Below are 8,157 nucleotides of genomic sequence, written 5' to 3'. Positions count from 1 at the left end.
GGACTTTTTCTACCAAAGCCATTCCTGGGGGAAAAAAAGAGATCTAATTTTCCTTTTAACAATTTCCCAATTACATGTTTCACAGATAAACAAGTTATGTCCCGCCTCTTCCTCTACGTTAGTTTTCCCAGCACTACGCATAACCTGTACCAGTTGTTTATTCAAAATAAATCAGGTGAAACCTTCTTAAGAAAAGTTCTCCATCTTTGGCAGTATTGAAATCAGCTGTCCCAGGACAAAACCGGGACGGAGTCCTAGACCCAGATCTGGGACCCCTATCCCCAGGAAGAAAGTCAGAAGCCAGCAGCCGTCCATCCTTGAGTGTTTTGTTGTTTGAGCGTTGGCTGCCCACCCATGGTGGTTGGTAATTGCTGGATTTATTGTATGCATTTGGTCTCTCAGGCGTATTTCGTAAACCAACATAGAAAGAAAATGATAAGGGCAAGCGCGTGGAGGTGTTTATGTTTTCAGCTCCAGCCAATTACCTGAGACCTAAAACAACAGTTAGTGCAGATGGAAGGGTGCGGATTATGACACGGACTACAATGGAAACCCACACCTCCTCTTGCAGAGCGTGCCCGGCACCCAGCTGTCGTCCACTTGCATTTAGTGTAGCTGCCACCCAGTAATTAGCACGCCTGGGCTCTCCTTTGGAAAAGGAGCAAAGAACAATACCACAGAGAGTTCTCCTGAACCCGAAAGCAGGTGAGTCCTGCATGGAGAAAACAAGGTAAATGATCCCTCTTGCCATTGTTTCTTACTGGTGAACAAACCGTTAGCAAGGTGAGCCTGGTATTTAACACGTCTCCAGGTTTTTGAAAGGGTTGCAAGAAAAAGGGGGGAAAAAATCCACAGCAGCCTGCAGTGATTGAAGTTCCGTGTTCACTGGCATACTCTATTATCTTCTCCTGTATGTTTAAATAAACCCCTAAAACTTTCTGTTTCGTAGGTGATATGTGTACACATGCATATCTCACATCTTGGCTGTCAGCGGGGCTTGCCAGATTAAATGAATTAAATGAAAGTAAATGAATTAAATTTTCCCAGCTAAATTTGAATTCCAAATAAACAATGAATACTGATTTACTACACCAGTGTCCCGTGTTGTACTGGGGACATGCTAAAAACTCATTCATTGTTTCTCAAAACTTCAAAGTTAACAATACATGCTTTTTTGAGTTTTGTTTTGCTAAATCTGGCAAGCGCACTCTCAGTACATCAGAGAGACATGTCCTTGGTAGGGATAAACTTGAAATTCAGAGGAAGCGGTGGGCCAAGACTATGTTCCTCTGTTAAGGTGAGGGTTTGAAGTACAGTGGAATCACCTGTTTGTTCCAAATGCTTTTAGTCCACTCAAATAGAGGGGGTTAGCTAAAGCACCCTAGATTGGACAGGTGATAGTAATAAAAAATGGAAGTCTTGGAGTTAAAAAGTGTGTGTGTTAATAAGTGAAGAGTTCTAATCCTAAAAGAATTCATGGTTGAGTCTACTTCTCACCATCTTCAGGAGCAGGTCCTAGGTAGTCCGTGATTCACACTGTCCTGAATACACAGAACACAGGATAGTTGTCAACACTGAGTCATGACTCCATCTCTTGTTTTGAATTTCCTTTAGCTTCTCTGAAAAGGGTGCACTGTGAGGTACATGGTAGCAAGCAGGATGAAACCATTTTATCAGCATGATTTCCTGGTTTCATCTGATTTACCTGGGAGACAGAAACCTAGAAGGCTGTTGTTGAACACTAGAGTTAATTCGAAAAAAAATATAGGTGTTATGTGGGATTAAACATGAGCGGCAATATATTTATAACTCAGGCGTCAGACAAGATAATCTCTGCATATTAAGATGCTGCAGAAAAAGGATTAATCATTTGACTTATCATTACCTCAATTGTCTCCTCTAGATCTGCCCTCTATGTGGTTGGCTAACTACAGGAATGGGGAATATCCAAAGATAATATGTTAGGGCTTGCCCGCACATTTGTGCCAAGTGAGGGCAGAGTTTAAAGTGAGATCAATATCCTTGAGTAAACTATTTGTGTATGTGTGTGTGTCTGAGTGTATGGGTCTGTAGAGTTTTTGCAGTCAACCCTTATGATAGTAACTTATATTCTAGAAAAAAAAATGATCTTGTTTTATTTTTCTCAATTAAGACACAACTTTAGGTTCTTCTATAGGTAGACACCAGGTATAGAGTGCCATGGAAAATGCAGCTAAATCAGAAACTTTCTGAAGAATCATTTTGCTGGACACTCTTCCAATTGCTTCCTCCAATTATCATAAAAACAATAAATATTTAGTAAATGCCTATGAGTTAGGAAGTATATTAACAGTTGCACACTGAATTAAACAAACCTTGTCAAGGGTCTCATGACGAAAGATAGGCTACACTAACCCAATCACCTAAAGCCAAGAGCCAGATCTTAGCCATATTTACATCCAACTGTCCAAACCAGTATTGATAAAGAAAAGGAAATGAGCAATGATTAATAAATAAATCCACTGCTACTCACCCAGAAGATGTACAGATCATTATATAGAACATTATATGAGAGTCTCACCATGGATATAAACACTTATTTTAGGCACAAAGAATTCTAATCATAAAGCCACTTAATTTTTTATCATGGTAAAATATACATAATATTTATCATTTTAACTATTCATTAGTGTGCAATTCAGTGCCATTAATTACATTTGCTTTGTTATACAATGACAACTGCTATCCATCTCCAGAATGTTTTATCTTTCCAATCTGAAATTCTATGCTCATCAAACAATGGCTTGCCTTTCCCTCATCCTCTCAGCCCCTAGTAGCTTCTATTCTGCCTTCTGTCTCTATGAATTTGTCTATTTGGGCTACTTCATATAAGTAGAATCATACAATATTTGTCCTTTGGTGTCTGGATGATTTCACTAAATATAATGCTTTCAAGGTCCACCCATGTTGTAGCACACATCACAATTTCACTTCTTAGGGCAGAATAACATTTCATTTTATGCATAGACTACATTTTTTCTATCCATTCATCCATTCGACTCAAGGAACACATTGTATTGTTTCCACTTTTTGAAAATCCACTTGATTTTTGTCTTCCACTATTCTTTTAAATATATTCAGTGTAGGCGACCCTTTATCTGCCCTCTCACTTAGATAAGAAAAGTCCTATGATCACTCTCCATCGCAGAATCTCAAATCATGAAAACTGCAAACTTGATTTGATTCCCATAGCCACAGCTGGAGCCTACTGGGATGACTGCTTGGTTGGGTTAATGGAATGTGGCCTAGCTACTTTCTTCCAACAGCCTAGATTACTCTATCCACCCCTACTCCTTGCTAGCCAAGACATCTCACTGCCATGCTGGAGAGGGTGAAGGAAGAGACAGAGGAGGATGAGGAGGCTGCCTGCCTACTGCTAGTATATGATGGATCAGCTCTCTCTGGGCCTCATAGATGTTTATTGTCAATTGCTTCTGCCCTGTGCACTCCCATGGGTTCCACATTGATTGGCACTGTCATTAGGGTCCTTCTGCTGAAACTGCCCATACAAAAGCTGTGCCCTCCCTAGGCTATTGGTCCCTCATCCCTTCCTTCTCAGCTTCTGCTCCCAGTGGTCTATATCATAACCTCCTTGGGCTAAAACCTCCTTGCCTGAAAAGTCCAGCTTCTTGGGCAAAATCCCTTTTAAAACAATGACTAGTCATCATCTTGTTTAGGGATTCCATATTTGAGGATTGCTAAAGGGGCACGTGGGAAGTTTCTAATGCTATCCCTGTCTATCCTACCCTACAAGAGGCCACTTCCATTCTCCCAGGAGATGAGTCAGGCCTTGACAGAAGGACACATGCTCCCTGCACGATCTGGCTCAAGTCCCTCTTGCTAGATTTCATGGGATAGACAGACTGCCCTCTATGCTTTGGTCACTAAGGTGGGAGAAGGCAAGTAGAACAGTCACATTTCAATCACTCTCTTCAAAGACTTCCTTCTTCAAATGACCTTTTTATATATTCCCTGTGGATCAGGCATCCAAACAGTTCTTGAACACTCTTTGGAAATCCCTGGGCTCTGGCTCACACCTCACTCTGTTATCCCATATTCATCGTATCTTAATGGCACAGGTGACCACAGCATCCTGCCAAGTCTCATCACCTACAGCTGCTGTGAACTTTCCGTCTTTCTGAAGGGTCATTTCTTCTTACCCCACAGCAGCCCATCACAAACATGCTTTCAAAGTCTACCTGTTGGAAGTCCTAACCAGAGCAATCAGGCAAAAGAAAGAAGGCATGCAAATAGGAAAAGAAAAAGACACACTATCTCTCTTCACTGATGATATGATTTTATACAGGGAAACCCTAAAGAGTCTGCCAAAAGGCCACTAACCGGTAGACAATTTTAGTAAGGTTTCAGGATATAAAACCAGTATACAAAAATCAGTAGCATATCTATACACTAATAATGTCCAGGCTAAGAGTCAAATCAGGAACACAATCCCATGTGCAATAGCCACAAAGGAAATGAAACACCTAGCAATACAGCTAACCAAGGAGGTGCAAGATCTGTACTAGAAGAACTTCAAAATACTGCTGAAAAAAACCAGAGATGACACAAATAAGTGGAAAAGCATTCCATGCTCATGAGTTGGAAGAGTCAATATTGTTAAAATGGCCATACTGCCCAAAGATATTCACAGCACTATTCCTATCAAACTACCAATGTCAGTCTTCACGGAATTAGATAACTAGTATAAAATGTATATAGAGCAAAAAAAAAAAAAAAAAAAAAAAAAAAAAAAAAAAAAAAAAAAAAAAAAAAAAAAAAAGCCAAAATAGCCAAAGAAACCCTAAGAAAAAAGAATAAAGCCAGAGACATCACATTACCCAACTTCAAACTACAATATAAGGCTATACTAACCAAAACATCATGGTACTGGTAGAAAAACAGATATATAGACCAACGGAACAGAATAGAAAACTCGGAAATAAAGCTGCACACTTGCAGAACCATCTGATCTTTGACAGAGCCAACAGAAGTAAGCAATGGGGAAGGACTCCCTATTCAATGAATGATGCTGGGATAACTGGCTAGCCATATGCAGAAGAATTAAACTGGACCTTTACCTCTCACCATATACAAAAACTAACTCAAGATGGTGTAAAGATTTAAATGTAAGATCTCAAACTATAAAAATCCTAGGAGAAAACCTAGGAAATACCCCTCTCAACATTGGCCTTCACAAATAATTTTTGGCTATGTCCCCAAAAGTAATTGCAGCAAAAACAAAAATTTCCAGGGTCCTAATTAAACTTAAGAGCTTTTGCACAGCAAAAGAAACTATCAACAGAGTAAACAAACAACCTGCAGAATGGGAGAAATTATTGCAAACTATGCATCTGACAAAAGTCTAATACCCAGAATCTATAAGGAATTTTAACAAATCAGAATCAAAAAACAACCTATTAAAAAGTGGTCAAAGGACATAAACAGGCACTAAACAAAAGAAGACATACAAATGGCCAAAAAATATATTTAAAAAAATGTTCGCCATCACTAATCATCAGAGAAATGCAAATCAAAACCACAATGAGATACCATCTCACACTAGTCAGTATGGCTGTAATTAAAAAGTCAAAAAACAACAGATGTTGTGAGGCTGTGGAAAAAAGAGAATGCTTATAAACTATTGATATGAATGCCAGTTAGGTCAGCCACTATGGAAAGCAATATGCAGATTTTTCCAAGAACTTAAAACAGAGCTACCATCGTAATATCCAAAAGATACATGCACGCATATGTTCATTGCTACACTGTTCACAATAGCAAAAACATGGAATCAACCTAGGTGTCCATCAGTGGTGGACTGGATAAAGAACCTATGGTACACACACACCATGGAATACTGCACATCCATAAAATGAATAAAATCATGTCCTTCACAGCAACATGAATAGAGCTAGAGGCCATAATACTAAGTGAATTAATGCAGGAACAGAAAACTAAATAACACATGTTCTTGCTTACAAGTGGGAGCTAAATGTTGGGCTCACATGGGCATAAACATGGGAATCACAGATACTGCAGACTACTAGAGAGGGAAAGGAGGTGGACTGTGGGTTGGAAAACTGCCTACTGAGTGCTATGCTCACTACCTGGGTACAACACATCCATGTAAGAAATCTCCACATGTACCCTCTATACCTAAAATAAAAGTTGAATTAAAAATAAGAATAAAAAATTTTAAAGCAGTAACAAGGAGTACTCAAAATTTTTGTTTACATGTAATTTCTCTCTGTCCTATCAAGTACATGCTCTATAAATATTTTTGAATTAAGTTGAAACAGAAAAGCCATATAACCAACATATATATTTAAACAACATCGAAAGAGTAATCATTAACTTCATGTTAACTTTCTATTCAAGCAGAGGAGGAACGGCTTGTTTGCATGCCAGCAAAATTGTATGTCCCTCTTCTGTTTAGTCTGACAAGGTGCCGTGAAGGAACAGACTTCAAGTGACTCTTTTTTTTTTTAATATATATTTTATTGCATTTTAGGTTTTGAGATACATGTGAAGAATATGCATGATTGTTGCATAGGTACATACATGACAATGTCGTTTGCCGCCTTCCTTCCCATCACCTATATCGGACGTTTCTCCCCATGTTATTCCTCCCCAACTCCCCAACCCCTGCTGTCCCTCCCTTAGTTCCCCCACACAGACCCCAGTGTGTGATGCTCCCCTCCCTGGTGTCCATGTGTTCTCATTGTTCAACACCAACCTATGAGTGAAAACATATGGTGTTTGATTTTCTGTTATTGTGTCAGTTTGCTGAGAATGATGATTTCCAGGTTCATCCATGTCCCTAAAAAGGACAAGAACTCATCGTTTTTTTATGACTGCATAGTATTCCATGGTGTATATGTGCCACATTTTCCCTGTCCAGTCTATCATTGATGGGTACTTGGGTTGGTTCCAAGTCTTTGATATTGTAAACACTGCTGCAATGAACACTGGTGTGCATGTGTCCCTATAACAGAACGATTTATAATCCTTTGGATATATAGCCAGTAATGGGATTGCTGGGTCAAATGGAATTACTATTTCTAGGTCCTTGAGGAATTGCCACACTGTTTCCCACAATGTTTGAACTAATTTTACACTCCCACCATCAGTGTAAAAGTGTTCCTATTTCTCCACATCCTCTCCAGCATCTGTTGTCACCAGATTTTTTAATGATCGCCATTCTAACTGACGTGAGATGGTAACTCAATGTAATTTTGATTTGCATTTCTCTAATGACCAGTGATGATGAGCATTTTTTCATACTTTTTTGGCCTCATATATGTCTTCTTTTGTAAAGTGTTCGTATCCTTTGCCCACTTTTGAATGGGCTTGTTTGTTTTTTTCTTGTAAATCTGTTTTAGTTCTTTGTAGATTCTGGATATTAACCCTTTGTCAGATGGGTAGATTGCAAAAATTTTTTCCCATTCTGTTGGTTGCTGATTCACTCTAATGATTTGTTTCTTTTGCTGTGCAGAAGCTCTGGAGTTTAATTAGGTCCCATTTGTCTATTTTGGCTTTTATTGCCAATGCTTTTGGTGTTTTAGTCATGAAGTTCTTGCCTATGCCTATGTCCTGAATGGTTTTGCCTAGGTTTTCTTCTAGGGTTTTTATGGTGTTAGGTCTTATGTTTAAGTCTTTTATCCATCTGGAGTTTATTTTAGTGTAAGGTGTCAGGAAGGGGTCCAGTTTCTGCTTTCTGCACATGGCTAGCCAGTTTTCCCAACACCATTTATTAAACAGGGAATCCTTCCCCCATTGCTTGTTTTTGTGAGGTTTGTCAAAGATCAGATGGTTGTAGATGTGTGGCTTGCCTCCGAGGCCTCTGTTCTGTTCCATTGGTCTATATCTCTGTTTTGGTACCAGTGCCATGCTGTTTTGATTACTGTAGCCTTGTATTATAGTTTGAAGTCCATTAGTGTGATGCCTCCAGCTTTGTTCTTTTTGCTTAGAATTGACTTGGCTATGCGGGCTCTCTCTTGGTTCCATATGAAGTTTAAGGTGGTTTTTTCCAGTTCTGTGAAGAAAGTCATTTGTAGATTGATAGGGATAGTGTTGAATCTATAAATTACTTTGGACAGTATGGCCATTTTCACGATA

This window comes from Cebus imitator, unplaced genomic scaffold (genome assembly GCF_001604975.1).
Source record: "Cebus imitator isolate Cc_AM_T3 unplaced genomic scaffold, Cebus_imitator-1.0 Scaffold41, whole genome shotgun sequence".
Taxonomy (NCBI): Eukaryota; Metazoa; Chordata; class Mammalia; order Primates; family Cebidae; genus Cebus; species Cebus imitator.
Note: the sequence above shows the minus strand (reverse complement) of the source record.